Raw genomic sequence first — 14,846 nt, 5'->3', positions numbered from 1 at the left:
ACTTCCAGTTTTGTTCTCGAACTTTTCCCTGAGAGAGGCTCACTAGTTAAGGAAACTTTAAAGATTTATGAATTTTTTTTATGATTCTTTGAAAGTGATTTTGGATAAATGTACCAAAAGTGATAAAAAGGTTTAGGAAAGAGATTTTCTGACTGACTGCTTGCTATCATATAGCAAAGAACTTAAAGAGAAAAGGGAGGAAAAATCCTAGACCCTGTAGGAACATGGGCTAGAGAAGTATGCTCTGTGTATCTCAGAGATGATCCTGGAGAAAGTGTGACTTTCAACATTCGTAAGAATTTCAGCTCCAGGAATTCAGGGGAGAAGGATTCTCAGTCCATTTTGCCATCTTGCTGTTTGTGACCATGTGTATATTTGTAACATCATTCATGATCTCCTTTTAATGGTAATTGTCTAAGATTATACTCTGTATGACTTTGTTTTCTAGGCTTCGGGAGCAAGTTCTGCTTGAACCTAGCCGACGGTTATGGAAACCCATTGACATTCCAAAACAATATATACACATAACTATGTATTTGTGTGTGTGGGTGTGTGTATATATGTATATGTATGTGTGTATATATGTATATGTATATACACACACACACATAAATCAGCCAAAATCAGAGAAAAGGAACAGGGATTTAATACCTTTTTTATGCTTATTTTTGTCAAACATGTACTCCTTTCATACGGGTGGCTTTTACAAGGCAACTTCCGTCATTTAATGTTTTCAACTGTAATTGTCTTAATGGAAGTGTTAAAATTCATATCTGATTAACATTTTTAATAACTTAGAGGAGATTTTAACTTTAGTTATTTAAAAATAGGCAAAATTATTGTACCAAATTATGTCTAAAGTTTATTCAGGGGTGATTTCCCTGATGTGTGTATAAAATCAAGATCTTATTTTACTGATGCATAAGTCCTAGTGAGTCAAGACTAGGCATATGCTTTCAGATAAATAAGGAATTACTCCAATCAGTTTTCCCCAATCAAAGAAGCCATGTCATTTTACTTTTAGAAACATACAAGTGGGCCCAATATGGGAATTTTCATAATAGTTCATACATTTGTCAGCTAACATTAAAAGGTAACCAACTCCTCAGGTATTTGTAGTTTACCCTAACGCTTCTTTAAAAGAAAGTAGGTAAAAAAAGAAAAGGGTAGATAATCTTTCGTATGCAAACTTTTTCCTTATATTTTGTCTTTCTTTCCTTTTTGACTTTAGTAGCATCCTCCACACATTTGTGTGCCTGATTTGAAAGGAAGCTGGGGCACCCAGCGAGTTTAGCCTTTAAGTTTCTGTGTATTGATTTGCAGATTAAGTAATGCTGGGAGGAATAAAGAAGGGACAGAAACATGGAACATAAAGCATTGAAAATTGCGGTGCTTGGGCTTCTGCTTCAGAGTAACGTCAGTGGCTTAGGGTTAAATGGCCATTTTATTCAAATGCTTGCTATACAATCTGAAAACACACTGGCAGGTGCTCCTCTCCTTGGCAATTCATTGAGTATCCAGAGTTCTACGATGTTTAACTGAAGAATTGGCTAATGTGTTGATCCTCCAGTGTGACTGTTCTTTTTGTTTGGGGGTAGGTCTGGGGTTTTTTGCTTTTTTATTCCTGAAGCTTACCAGATATGAATGGCTAATATTCCATTGTTCTGCTTATTGTAATGGTGAATGCTTTAAGAAAAAAAAAGTGTAATTTGCTAAGAATAATTCATGATCTGTTTATGCGATAACTCCTTTTTGTTACAATTTTTTTAAAAAAAGCTATTTTTGTTAATGTAAAGTAAATATTTCAGAGCAAATTTTTTAAACTTATTGCACTAAATACAGGCTCTGTACAAAAAACAAAAAAAGCCTCAGCATTTTATCATTCCATGGAAGGAGAATCTTTTGAAAGAAAGCATTGCCTCCTACCAGAACTAGACAGTGAATGAGACCGGTATTATGGAAATGCATACAAGTAATGTCACTAGGGCTTCATAAGCAGCTGTTTGCTAATGTGCTTCCTTTCAAAGGGTTGGACCTCTAAATTGCTGCAAAAGGTAAATGGTATTTTTTTTTAAGTATTGGCGTTCTTTACTCTAGGTAGGCTAAAATTTGCTAAATGCCTTGGTTTCTTTTCAAAGTTCATGTAATATTTCTGATTTTTCAGAATATTTGCAATAAGAGTCTGGATTTTAAAAAACACACACATACACACAATTAAGAGCTCATGTCTTAGCAAGATCTGGGAAACCAACATTGCAAGAGTAGCTATTTGGAAAGAATAATTCTCCAGAAGTTAACATCTAACATCTAGTATCACCAAACAGTATCACTGTTCTTTTTTGTTCATCTGATATGGAATAAATATAATTATGTAACTAACAATTGTCCAAATAGATGAGAGAGCAAATCATGTGAGAAAATTCAGAATACCATCTGTTTCATAGCCACACAGATTTTGGACTTTCACAAACATTGGGAACTAAATTTAGAATTGGCAAAATTCTAGAAGATGGGTATCCAAACAGAAGACATTCCAGGAGCTAGCAATTTAAAGAGGTGTCCCTCCAAAGTGACCTGATGGAAGTCCTGAACTTGGAAATTAGGTTCTACTCACTTGGACATCCCTGCATCATGGACTGTTGCTGCTCCCTGTTCCATATGCTCGCAATCTCAGCTATTTGGAAGCCACCAGGAATGCTTTCTAATTATCATTTGCAACTAGAACTGTAATCAGAAAGAAATTTTGTATTTTTGTATAACTTGATTGTGTGCCATTTTATATAACAGGTCCTGTTTTACAAATAAATTTTGTTTTACTAACATTGTGTTTAGAAATTATAATCTATGTGTAACCATGTCATTTGAGTTGCAAATTATTTGCCAGGCTGTTTTCCTTAAGTAAATTCATGTGCCATATAGAAATATGCAGATATGCATATACATTACACAGGCACACACAGAGAGATATTTAATATGTGGAATATCACTCTCTCATGAGCTTTATTCCTTGATTAATTTGATAAAGCCTCACAGAAGATTTTAAGCAATATTTAAATATGTTGAGGTTATGTTTGGATATTCCTGCTGCCTCTTTTCATTCATTTCAAGTCATTCTTCAGCTAGCTATGGGCTGCCTTATTGCTATTCGCTCACTGCTTCCATCTTCTGCCCAAGTGAGAAGAATAGATGAAGAACAGAAATTTATCTGTGAAATGTGGATACCCGAATAATTTTATAAATCATTGATTCTGTGTTGTGGTTTTTGTCTTCTTCTGTGGTGAATCTTCAAAACTGCATTCAGGACTCATATTTCTAGAGTTTTAGTTGGGGTCCTCTATTGTCAATTGTAGTAGTGACCAGAGTATCATGGTTTCTGCCATCAGATAATTAAAGCTCTGGTGGATAATTTAGACTTTCTAAGCTCCTGCCTCAAGAATAAGGTCTTCCATAATACGGAAGAGAAAAGTTATATTTCATTGTAAATCCAAGAGACCCATCTTCTATGAGAGGCTTACCGGTGCAGTAGTAATAAAACATTAGCAATTTAGCTAGAGCACTGAGATTGTATAATCCTTGCGTGGATGAGCAGAGCTCAAAGCCAGTTGTTCCCTTAAACCATTTAATGCAATGGCTAATGTTTAGGATTAAAGTTTTTATTTTATCCTATAAGATAATTAAGTCCTAAGTCACTACAACTTAAGTAGCTTAAGTGTATGTTGGTCCCCAAACTTTTTCCATAATGGTTAAGGAGGAGGCACTTACTGAGTTTATTTTAAAGTTATGCTAGAAATGTTCTTCTTTTGTAGAGATGCTCTCTCTCTCTCTCTCTCTTTTTTTTCCCCCACGAAGGGCATTAAGCTGCTGATGGTAAGTGATTTCCAATACCACTGATCTTGGTATCTGCCAAGGGCTTCCTTGCCTTCCCTGGGCAGTTTTAGGATTTCACCCCCGTAGGGGGTATGAGGCACTGACCCCTTTATTCTGGACCCAAACTGCTTTAGAGCAGAGTTAATACCTCTCCCTCACTCTTCAGAACAGCTACAGGAACTGCAGGCACCACATATGTGTGAGGCCACATCACTGCCCCTGAGGCTTCAACCATTTCCACCATGCACTATCACTGGCTACTAACAGCCATTTCAAGAGATCTTGTAGCCTGCAAGCTAGAATTCTGGGATCAGTTCCAAAACCAGAACTGCCAGTAATGTTGACTTGAATATTTTATTTGATTTTTGGTCAGTAACCTTTTCATTTAAACTGGACTTTCCAATAGCCTTAACATGGCCTCTGAGAAGTTTCCTCCAGAAAGGTCTTTAAGCTTTCGCTTTTCAATAAGTAAATTCTTTACTGCTTTTCTACTGCTACTTAAAAACAACAACAACAACAAAACTCTCAGAGTCTGGAGGCTTATCAGTGTACCTGCCACAGTTAATTTCTGTATTCTTTTCATACATTCCATCTGACAAATAAGAGTGCACTATCATGGCTTGCCTAGAGTTGTTAAGAAGTGGTCTGTGAATACATATCGAAAAAATATGGGTTCATAAGTAAAAGCATAACGCAGAGATTTGTGTATTCTGTATTCACAGCATAGGCTGCCTTTTGCTTTAAATGCATATTCATGTATCTTTGTGTACTAAGAATGTGTGTTAGCCTTTTTGAAAAGTAGGCACTGTTCATACACAGTAGCTTCTTGGAATTAACTCACCTTTGTTAACTTAGTGGCACATAGTCCAAATTTTAAAAAAGCAAGACCCTCGAGTATGCCAAAAGAAAATCTAAAGCTAGCAAACTTAAAAAACAAAACAAAAATTACACATGTTGTGTACACTTATGAATTTAGAATACCACATTTCCCATTCAGATTTCATACATTTGAGCCAAATTCTTATACTCCACGTTTTAATTTTAAGAGGGTAATTTTAATCCAAGATTTAAATCTTTGAAAAATCTTTCTTATAGAAAACTTCAATGCAGTTTTTAAAGTTACTGATTTCTGTGGAAAACCTTTCTTTTCTATAGAAATACTATAGTGCCCTTTCTTCCTCCCCGTCTTGATTTTGTATGTGTAAAGACAAATGATGATTCAGTTTCTCAATATTGCATGAACAATTGCCACTTTTGTAAATTATATGGACAGAATGTGTTCTAAGGAAATTCATTAGTCAATTTGTGGAAAATATGTGAAATTGTTAGAGACCTATTAGGCTATTCAGTTTTGATGCTCAGTTTTACAACTTAAATGATTTTCTCCAGGACACGGAGCTCAGAATAATAAAGCTTTTATTGATGGTCTAGTGAAGATCTAGTTGAACATGGAAACATTGTAATTTACAGATGTCTCAGAAATGTTTCACTTTTATTTGCTAAGACCTGAATTTAATATTTGATATTCAAAAACAAGTTATTTTGAAGGGGCAGTGGGTCTCTTTGAGCTTAAGAAAGTTATGGACTATCTCTCAAATGCACATCGCATGTCTGTGAACACTCAAAATGCTCATAGAATCTCAGGGCCCTCAGACTGCCAGCTGCCACCCCTCCACCCCCTCAGAGTCTTAATGAACCCAAGTCAAAAGCCTGCTCTAAAGTTGTTCTGATAATGTGTTTTGAAATGAGGAAGTGATTAGGCCTCCACTAGAGATACTTTTGAGATGATACTTACCACCTTCTGACCTGGAATCATTTTTATAACTTAAAGACTTTATGTAATTTAGTAGCAGGTTAGGGAATAGAAACCACACTAATCTGAAGGAATAACAAGATGATCAACACTGAATCTTCATAACAGTAAGATTTTCTTTCTTTGGAGGTGTGAGGGGGGGTGTGTGTGTGTGTGTGTGTCCTTGGGGGTTATTTGGGGCAAGGTAGCAGATTATTTGCAATGAGCCAAAAAAAAAAAAAAATCCAAGAAGAAATAAATAGGGAATCTTTGTAACTAATCCATCTACCAAAACACTTGATTCTTTTTATTGTAACTCAGCTATGGCGTTATGTGGCTTAGTGTTATCAGTATACTACTGTCTTAAAATATATTTATCAACATGTCCAGGAACAGTTGAAGATGATGATAAATTAGCAAACTCACGTGTAGACCATAGTTGGCAAAAAATAAATTTGGTAGAAAGTTGGAGGAGCAGATGCTAAAGGTAGAAATGCAAAAGGTGTTTTTTCTCCCTGCATAAATCAGTGAGGTGTTTTCTGTTTTAGTGTTTTCCAGTCACCCACTAGAGCAGCTTCGGACTGCTCTGCCAATAGAACTCCGCCCCCAGTCCCTTCCCTACTCCATCTTCTTTAGGAATATGTGAATTTCTTCACATCTGCACCTAGTACTATTAGGTAAGGGTGCTGCATCTACATGGAAGGCTCCCTGGGCCCTTGAAAAAGCAGGCAGACACTCATCAAGGGGTTTGAAGTTCTTGTGAAATTTGATCCCAGTGGCTCATGATTTATAGTCAGACATCAAACCGTTGCCTACCTTTTCAGGCTGAAGAAAGTGGAAATGTTATAACTGACTGGTGAAGAAAGGAGAAAAGTCAGCTCCCTACTCCGCCCCACACTCCTATAAAAGTTTGGGGGTTTTTTGTTTGTTTTTGCTTTTTCTTGAGACCGAGTCTCGCTCTATCGCCAGGCTAGAGTGCACTGGCGTGATCTTGGCTCATTGCAACGTCCACCTCCCAGGTTCAAGCGATTCTCCTGCATCAACCTCCTGAGTAGCTGGGACCACAGGCATGTGCCACCACGCCCAGCTAATTATAGTATTTTTAGTAGAGACGGGGTTTCACCATGTTGGCCAGGCTGATCTCAAACTCCTGACCTCCGGTGATCCACCCGCTTCAGCCTCCCGAAGTGCTGGGCTTACAGGCGTGAGCCACCGTGCCCGGCCTAGAAGAGCTTTAATGAATCTTCCACAGTAGTAAATGAAGATACCACTGGTGGAAATTCCCATATTGGATAGAAAAGGGCCTAAGTCCAGTGTAAGTATCTAAATTTGATACGTCTTTTTGTCACAGAAGTGTAGGACTTAAAGGGAATATTCTGACCTTCGTGTATGAATCTGATCCACCCATCCTGTCAGCTAGGATTATAATTTGAGCTGTTTCGGGAGCATGTGTTAAATCATATGAGTAAAAAAAAAAAGTGGGCATTGAAAAAAAGACTTGGGAATAATTGGGCAGATAGAATGGGTTCCATGGATCATCCTAGTTGCCACTAGAAAATGTGAGCTCCTTCATTTACCATGTTGATAATCAGGTCGTGACTTTTTTTTGTTTTTTGTTTTTTCCGTAAATTGTATTAGATACCACACAGGAATGTGACAATAATAGGATAGCTTTGGGGGCTGGTGATTTGAAACAGGGACTATTAAGTCGATTTTCTCCATTCTCTAGGTTCCAGTAGTCTGTGCTCAGAACTTGGTTTTTGGCCCCTATTGTTTTTGCCTATTTTGATTTTCTGAAATGATCACATGGGGACAGTTAACTTTTCTTCTGCTGTGTTGCCTTAATGCTAGTAGATTGTGTTGTGTTGTTGGAGTTTTCTGATTGCTTCCCTATATGAGGGTACTAAGAGCTCCATAATGAAAAGAAGTTTTTATACTTTCTCAAAATATTCTGGACCACTGAATGCACTTCTAATAGATCTTGCACCTAAAGAAGTTAGTTCAGTGGTTGTTAACTGATTTGATTACAGGAGGGAAAAAAAACCTTATAACTAACAAAAAGGCGGGGAGAAAAGTGTGAAGGGCATCAAGCAAAATGACAGGGGCTTCAAAAAACAACCAAAGACAAAACCCTATCTTCTGAAGACCAAAGGTCCAACTTTACTTACTGGCTGGCACAGCCTTTCTGAACTCCTCGAGTTTAGAATGGAGCTCCTAGAATAATAAGGCAGCCAAATTTAAAGATCAGTCAATACAGTAGGGACCTGTTATTGATCTCTTAGGCACTGAGTCTTCACATCCAGTGTCAAGCCCAGCCCAGCATATGGGGTGATATGAGCAGAAAACACACATCAGTGTGTTTTGATTTCTTATGGCTGTGTAATGTGGCATAAGAAGTATATTGTGGTGCCACATATTTCTCAATCTGATGCCTTTTTGTCTTTTTTTTTTTTTTTTTTTTGCCATTTGCATTCTATTTCGTAGTGCCAGAATGAATTTTCGTATCTTGTCTTGTCTTTGTCCATTATAAACTGGAGGATCACAGTTAAGCCTTTCATAGTTTGGGATCATTTACCTTACCATTATTTTGGATTTTTTTCTTGTTACAGTGTCACTACACTGTATTCATGTGGGGGAACAAACATGTAGGTGCTTGAACATGCCCCACAGACACAGTTGTAGCCCCAGTATTTGTGACTGTCGTTATTGACACAGTGCAGACTTTACAGATGGAGCATTATGCTCTCAGAGGACTTTAAAAATATGTATATTAAGCAATTAACTTTCTGGAGTTGGAGTTATCAAATCTTGCTGGGAAATTAACTTCCAAGAGCTCTGAATTGGATGGAATTCCATCTGGCTTCAGAGAACAATGAGCCTATATGAAATGGAGCTTTGAAATGTTTTTCTTGTGCAGAAATATAAACTAGAAAGAAAAGTGCTGATCTAATGCTAAGTTTTCTCTGTGTACTGACTCAGTTGCCAGAATTATAATGAAAACTGTATTTTAGTCTAACAAATGTATAGAATTTTTTATGTAATAAATAAAATTTTATAGGAAAGAATGTTATTGTCTACTGTGTTGTAACACTTCCCCATGCCCAGCGTGGTGACTGATAAAATCATGGGCAACATCTTCATTTCAAATTAGGTCAGTATGCCGCAAGGGTGCCCCAGAATTTCCCATCTATTCCTTTCTGTCTCTCACAGCATGTGCTGGGGGCTTCGGAATAACAAATATAAATGTACTAAAACCAATTTCTGAAGTACAAAGTTCATCCACTGCCCGGCCAGGCTTCATAGCTGGAGTCTGAGTTGCCATGTGAATGCTAAGATTGCAACTGAACTCAATCATCAGGCAGAGTAGAAAAGCCTCCACTGGCCTGGGCACAGTGGCTCATGCCTGTCATCCCAGCACTTTGGGAGGCCGAGGCGGGTGGATCACGAGATCAGGAGATGGAGACCATCCTGGCTAACACAGTGAAACCCCGTCTCTACTAAGAAAATACCAAAAAATTAGCCGGGCGAGGTGGCGGCGCCTGTAGTCCCAGCTACTCGGGAGGCTGAGGCAGGAGAATGGCCTGAACCCAGAAGGCGGAGCTTGCAGTGAGCCAAGATCGCCTCACTGCACTCCAGCCTGGGCGACAGAGCGAGACTCACTCTCAAAAAAAGAAAAGAAAAAAAAAAAAGAAGAAGAAAAGCCTCCACTGGACAGCGTCCATCGTGGAAAGCATTCACTGTGCCTGGTACAGTGGTCTGCACGTGAATTGAAGCCTGGATCTGTACTGAGTTTAGTGCATTTGTGAAACTGTGGTGCCATCATTTAGGCAGTAGCTGTGCCCCATTGAAAGTTTAGAAAAATCAATCTTTTTAAAAACCAATAATTTTAGGTAATATTAGGGACTAAGGAAGGGATGTTCTTAAGTGGAAGACCTTTTGCAATGCCATATACCTCTCCTAATTTGTTTTGTTATTTTGGATTTTTCGTGAGAGGCTGCACTGTAAACTGCCTTTTATTAACAAATGTGAGCTGATGATAGTCCTGGCTGTTTATACCATCCTGCCAAAAAGAGTTGTTACAGGATAATTGTGAGGAGGCTTAAACACTGGAGGGATTTGAGATTCTGAAGAATATTAACCAATCTGGACTGTTCTTTCTTTTTTTGAGTGGTTCTGATGCAGATTGACGTAATTCTGTTATATAGACTACCTAATGATTAAAGAGCCTGTGAAAAGCCTCACGTCTGAAAGGTAACCTGAAAGTCTTTTCTTTCTGTTTGGCTATGGAAAGTGTACTCTGTACTTAACCTCAAATCGAAGGAAATAAAAATCTAGAGGATTCTTTCAGGAGGCACAAAACTTATGCACCCTATCTTAATATGTAAGTAGTGATTAAAATTTTAGCTGCTTTAAATAGCTGTACAGCTCAAAGCTCTTACAGATGTTGAAGGGTTCAGAAAGAAGCTGGTACCTCCAGAGGCTCTTTGGCCTCATATCTTTGATCAGATGCTGTGGAACTAACCTACTGAGTTTGTGCCTCTACTAGGGGTGTCCAATCTTTTGGCTTTCCTGGGCCACACTGGAAGAGGACGAATTGTCTTGGGCCACACATAAAATACGCTAACACTAACCATAGCTGATGAGCCAAGAAAAAAAAAATCACACACACACAAAATCTTTTAAGAAAGTTTACGAATTTGTGTCAAGCTGTATTCAAAGCCATCCTGGGCGGCATGCGTCTCGCGGGCCGTGGGCTGGACAAGCTTGCTCTACACGTTGTTTTTTTCACTTGTGGCAAATAGTAGTGAAAATAAGAAATGCTTTATGCCTTTAATTTGATAATATGCCTCATGTCATTTACTGTCCCAATTCCAAGAAAAATAATTTTAGCAGATTCACCTAGGTTAAATTTAGGATTCCAGAAAAAGTAAAGCTAAGCTATTAGACCATTTCATGGTCTTATCAGCAATTTCAATAGAAATCTTAAAGCCCTCTCGGTACTTACAAGCTCCCTGGCCAGGACTGTCAGACTAGAGAGTCAACAGTAAGGAACTGCCTTCAAGGCAAAACAAAGTGGCCTTCAGTCAGTCTCGGGTGCTGTAACCTCATACTGGGAGACAGGATATTAGGTATTTAAGGTTGGTCTACTCACTCCATCTTCCAGAAGGGATTCTCACAGCTTACAACAAAATAAAACAATTTTAACACACACGCACACACAAGTTGTGTAATAAGCAAATTGAAAAAATTAAGAAAAGGAGATTAGCTATGTAAGAATCCCAGGCTAGGCATATGACTAAATTCCAAGCTTCCTGTCAGTCCTGTGAAAGAGAAAATCAAGAAAGGTACATGTTTAATGTTAAGTTTTAAAAAGCGTAAATAGAAGTTCAACAGGAAGGACTGGGTAGGCATTCACAATGATGTAAATAATATTTAATACGTTGGATTAATGTTTATAATATAGTTAGCGAAGAAAGCAGGGGCTCAAGCAATGCATGATCTCATTTATATGAAATAAATATTCTTACACATCTTAAAGGTATAGTAGATGCTCTCTCAGTCCTGTAGGCACTGGTAGTTAACTGGTTAATTGAAAAATTGGGTTAAGGAGGAGAATCATTAAAAATGAAAATTGTTTGCCGGGCACCGTGGCTCACGCCTGTAATCCCAGCACTTTGGGAGGCTGAGGCGGGTGGATCACGAGGTCAAGAGATCGAGACCATCCTGGCCAACACGGTGAAAACCCATCTCTACTAAAAATACAAAAATTAGCTGAGTGTGGTGGCGCACGCCTGTAGTCCCAGCTACTCGGGAGGCTGAGGCAGGAGAATCGCTTGAACCAAGGAGGTGGAGGTTGCAGTCAGATGAGATTGCGCCACTGTACTCCAGCCTGGCAACAGAGGGAGACACCGTCTCAAAAAAAAAAGAAGAAAAAATTGTTTTAAACTACAACATGTAAATGTTTATTGGCCAATTGTTGACATAGGTATATTCTTTCTGACTCCTGACTCTTCCGAAGTTGTCTACTGTCTTTGGCATTAAAAACACCAATAATGTAACCTCCCGAAAGTGCAATAATATGAAATATTGATTTATTAAAATGGATAAAAATTTAGAGATGCTTACGAAGCCCACTGAGTGTAGGTTCCCAGGTTTTAATAATTTTTATAATTTCCTTGCAATGTTTCCTTGCACCTACACATAACTTGAGAGTAGTAGTTTTTGCATTTACCTTTATTATGTCTTTGCAAGGTATTCAAGCTTTCAGAGGGTTTTTATAGAAACTACTCTTGCATATTCATTGTTTTTATCAATATACATAATATTTAAATAATCCTGGCAGTAGTGAAACCACCACACCTGGCATAACATGTTGAAATATACACACCTGACCCTTGTTAGCACAACCTCCTGATGCTGAGAATGAGAACACAGAACACAGGCCTCTGAGTGGAAGCCCCTCTCCAGGAATATTCCGCATACAGTAGTCATCAGCCAGTACATTCTACAGAAGCTTGGAAAAGATCAGTTTATCTGGCAAAATGGTTAAGTGAAAGCCAGCTATGAAAGCCATCTATTTACATTTTTAAAATGATAATTATGGTTATCTCTGTTTTGTGGGACTATGAGTAATTTCAGTTTTTTTCTTTGCTTATTTGTATATTTAAAATATTCCTCTATAGTTTTTAATAGGAAAAAATTACATTAAAAACAAATAGCTGGGTAAGATAATAAAATGATAGTAACTAAACCAGTGTGATAATAGGCCAATGGAATAGAAGAGAAAGTTTCCAAAACAAATCATATAATTTATAAGGGATTATACCTAAAATAGAATATACATAAAATGAATAAGGAAGGATAGGATCCATTTAATGAATTGTAATTTAGGACAATGGGCTTTCAATTTGAAAACAAATCTAAGTCAAATCTAAATGGATTTAGGATTTTTATTATTATTATTATTAGACCAGGGAAAGGTCAGGAGAAGGAGTGGAGAGCATCTGATAAAATTAGAAAGATTAGAAAAAATAATAGAAATGATAGACTTGAAATAATAGGATGATGAAAATGATAGGTGGGGATTAGGGAGATGCACACCTCACATTTCGTGGAAATTGTGATGCGTGAGGCCCATTTCAGATGCATTTCCTAAGCATGTCCACAGCAGTGTGCTAAATGTATCCATTTTCTTTCAACAAGCATTTCCTGAGACCTCTTCTGGTCAGCCAAAGTTATATTCTGGGAGCTCAGTGCTAAATACTGCCTGATCTTAAGTAGCTCACAGCCTAATGAGGGAGGCAGAGAGCAGTGATCAGTAGAGTGCTTTGGAGCACAGAGGAAGGTGTTGAGGTCATTAGGAGAAGCTGTCTCAGCTGAGTCCTGAAGGATGAGCAGGGATTAACCAGATGATGAAGGGGTGGGAGGGTGATTCTACCCAGAATAGAAGCACTTTGGCACTCATATAGCAACATGAGGAACACAAGTCGTTCAGGATGTCCAGAGCAAAGAAGATGTGGGTTTGCACCAAGAGGTGACCCTGGAGAGGATACAGGAGTCTTACATGTGTGTTCACATCTAAAGTGTGAGTTGTTTCTATATTTGTGCCCCTATTATTTTCCAAAAAGGCATACATACAAAAAGTTTTTTTTAACCCCAGGCTGGAGTGCAGTGGTCCCATCATAGCTCACTGCAGCCTCAAGCTCCTTAGCTCAAGCGATCCTCCCACCTCAGCCTCCAGAATAGCTGAGACTACAGGCATGCACCCTCACACCCAGCTTTTTTTCTTTTCTTTGTTTTTGGAGAGGCAAGGTCTCGCTTTGTTGCCCAGGCTGGTCTCCAACTCCTGGCTTCAAGCAATCTTCCCAAGTCGGACTCCCAAAGTGCTGAGATTACAGGTGTGAGCCACCATGCCCAGCCCCAAAAGATTATTAAACTAAAAATGTAAAAGCAAAGACATAAACAGGAAGAAACAAATATGCTAGACTCTAGGACTAATACTGTCACAGTGCATTGAAGCCTTAAATTCTTTCAGCTTTCTTAGCAACCTGATAGGAAAAGAAAACACAAAGATCTACAGAATTTTATTCTCTAGTAGAAGAAAGTTTATGCATTCTTCAATTTACTGAGTGGAAGCAAAAATAACCCACGTATGGCTCTTAAATTGGGATTTGGGGGGATGCTAAGCTGGGGAAGTCCCAGCATGTAATTTCCTGATGTTTTATTTGAAGTTGTTACCTCATACCTTATTTAGGTCTGCCTCTATTATGAGTTACACGACATAATTCTTAAGTGTAAATAAAACAGAAAGATAAGCCTTCATTTATTTCAGATATATTCACTGAGTTCTGTATTAGCTAAGAATACCAGAATAAGAGACCCAGCCTCTGCCCTCTGAAAACTCACACCCTATTTAGGAAGCAAAGGAGTAAGCAGATGATTGTAATCTAGTGTGTCAGCCGCTCTGTTAGAGCTAACTCAGGAGTAGCAGGGAGACCCACCTGAAGGTGGGAGGGGCAGGGAGGTGGGGCTGTAATAAGTAAATAAGCCTTTGGGGAAAGGGAAGGAGAGAGTGTTCCAAGGAGGATAGCGTGTGTGAAGAAATGATGATGTACCTGTGAATCTGTACTGAAGTGTAGGTGTGGGGACATGAAATTGGAGCAGTCAGTAGGGATCAGATCTCAAGGGTCTTGCAGGCCACCCTCAGGGTCTTGATTTTACGCTGCAGAAAATGAGGACTTGCTGAAAGATTTTAACCAAGGGAATGTTTGGAGATATTTGCATTTCAGGGGAAAAATTACCCTGACAACGGTGGGGGGTATGGCATGGGATGAGTTGCTTCTGGGCCAGGAAAACAAAGTGAAGAGACCATTGTAATATACCATGTGATTCAGAATGAGAATTCCAACTAGGGCACTAGCAATAAGAATGGAGAGAAAGGGCAGGAGAATCGCTTGAACCTGGGAGGCGGAGGTTGCAGTGAGCTAAGATTGCGCCACTGCACTCCAGCCTGGGTGACAGAGCAGTGCTCATCCCCTCCGCACCCCCCCCCCCCCCGCCCACAAAAAAAAAAGAAGGGAGAGAAAGTGGTATATTTAAAAGCTAATGGAGGGATAGAATCATCAAAAACGAATGTTTGGTTGGTGTAAGCAGCCAAGTGAAAGAAAGATGGGAGTGAAGCGTGAAT

At 38.7% G+C, this 14,846-nt stretch overlaps 1 protein-coding gene across 12 annotated transcripts in view; it reads left to right on the top strand.

Moving 5' to 3' along the window:
• SLC44A1 (solute carrier family 44 member 1) overlaps nucleotides 1–14,846 on the top strand; it is a 198,229-nt gene that overhangs the window by 146,536 nt on the left and 36,847 nt on the right. For 4 of the 12 annotated variants that reach the window (XR_012424492.1, XR_012424490.1, XR_012424491.1 and 1 more), the window contains one exon: nucleotides 449–13,244. The exons of the other annotated variants lie outside the window; for them this stretch is intronic. The gene's annotated coding sequence lies outside the window, so the exon portion shown is untranslated. The remainder of the gene's footprint in view (nucleotides 1–448; nucleotides 13,245–14,846) is intronic. 12 annotated transcript variants of the gene reach the window in all.

The sequence above is a fragment of the Macaca fascicularis genome, chromosome 15 (genome assembly GCF_037993035.2).
Source record: "Macaca fascicularis isolate 582-1 chromosome 15, T2T-MFA8v1.1".
In the NCBI taxonomy this organism is placed as follows: Eukaryota; Metazoa; Chordata; class Mammalia; order Primates; family Cercopithecidae; genus Macaca; species Macaca fascicularis.
The sequence above is the reverse complement of the archived record's forward strand: the minus strand, read 5'-3'. Positions and strand labels throughout refer to the sequence as shown.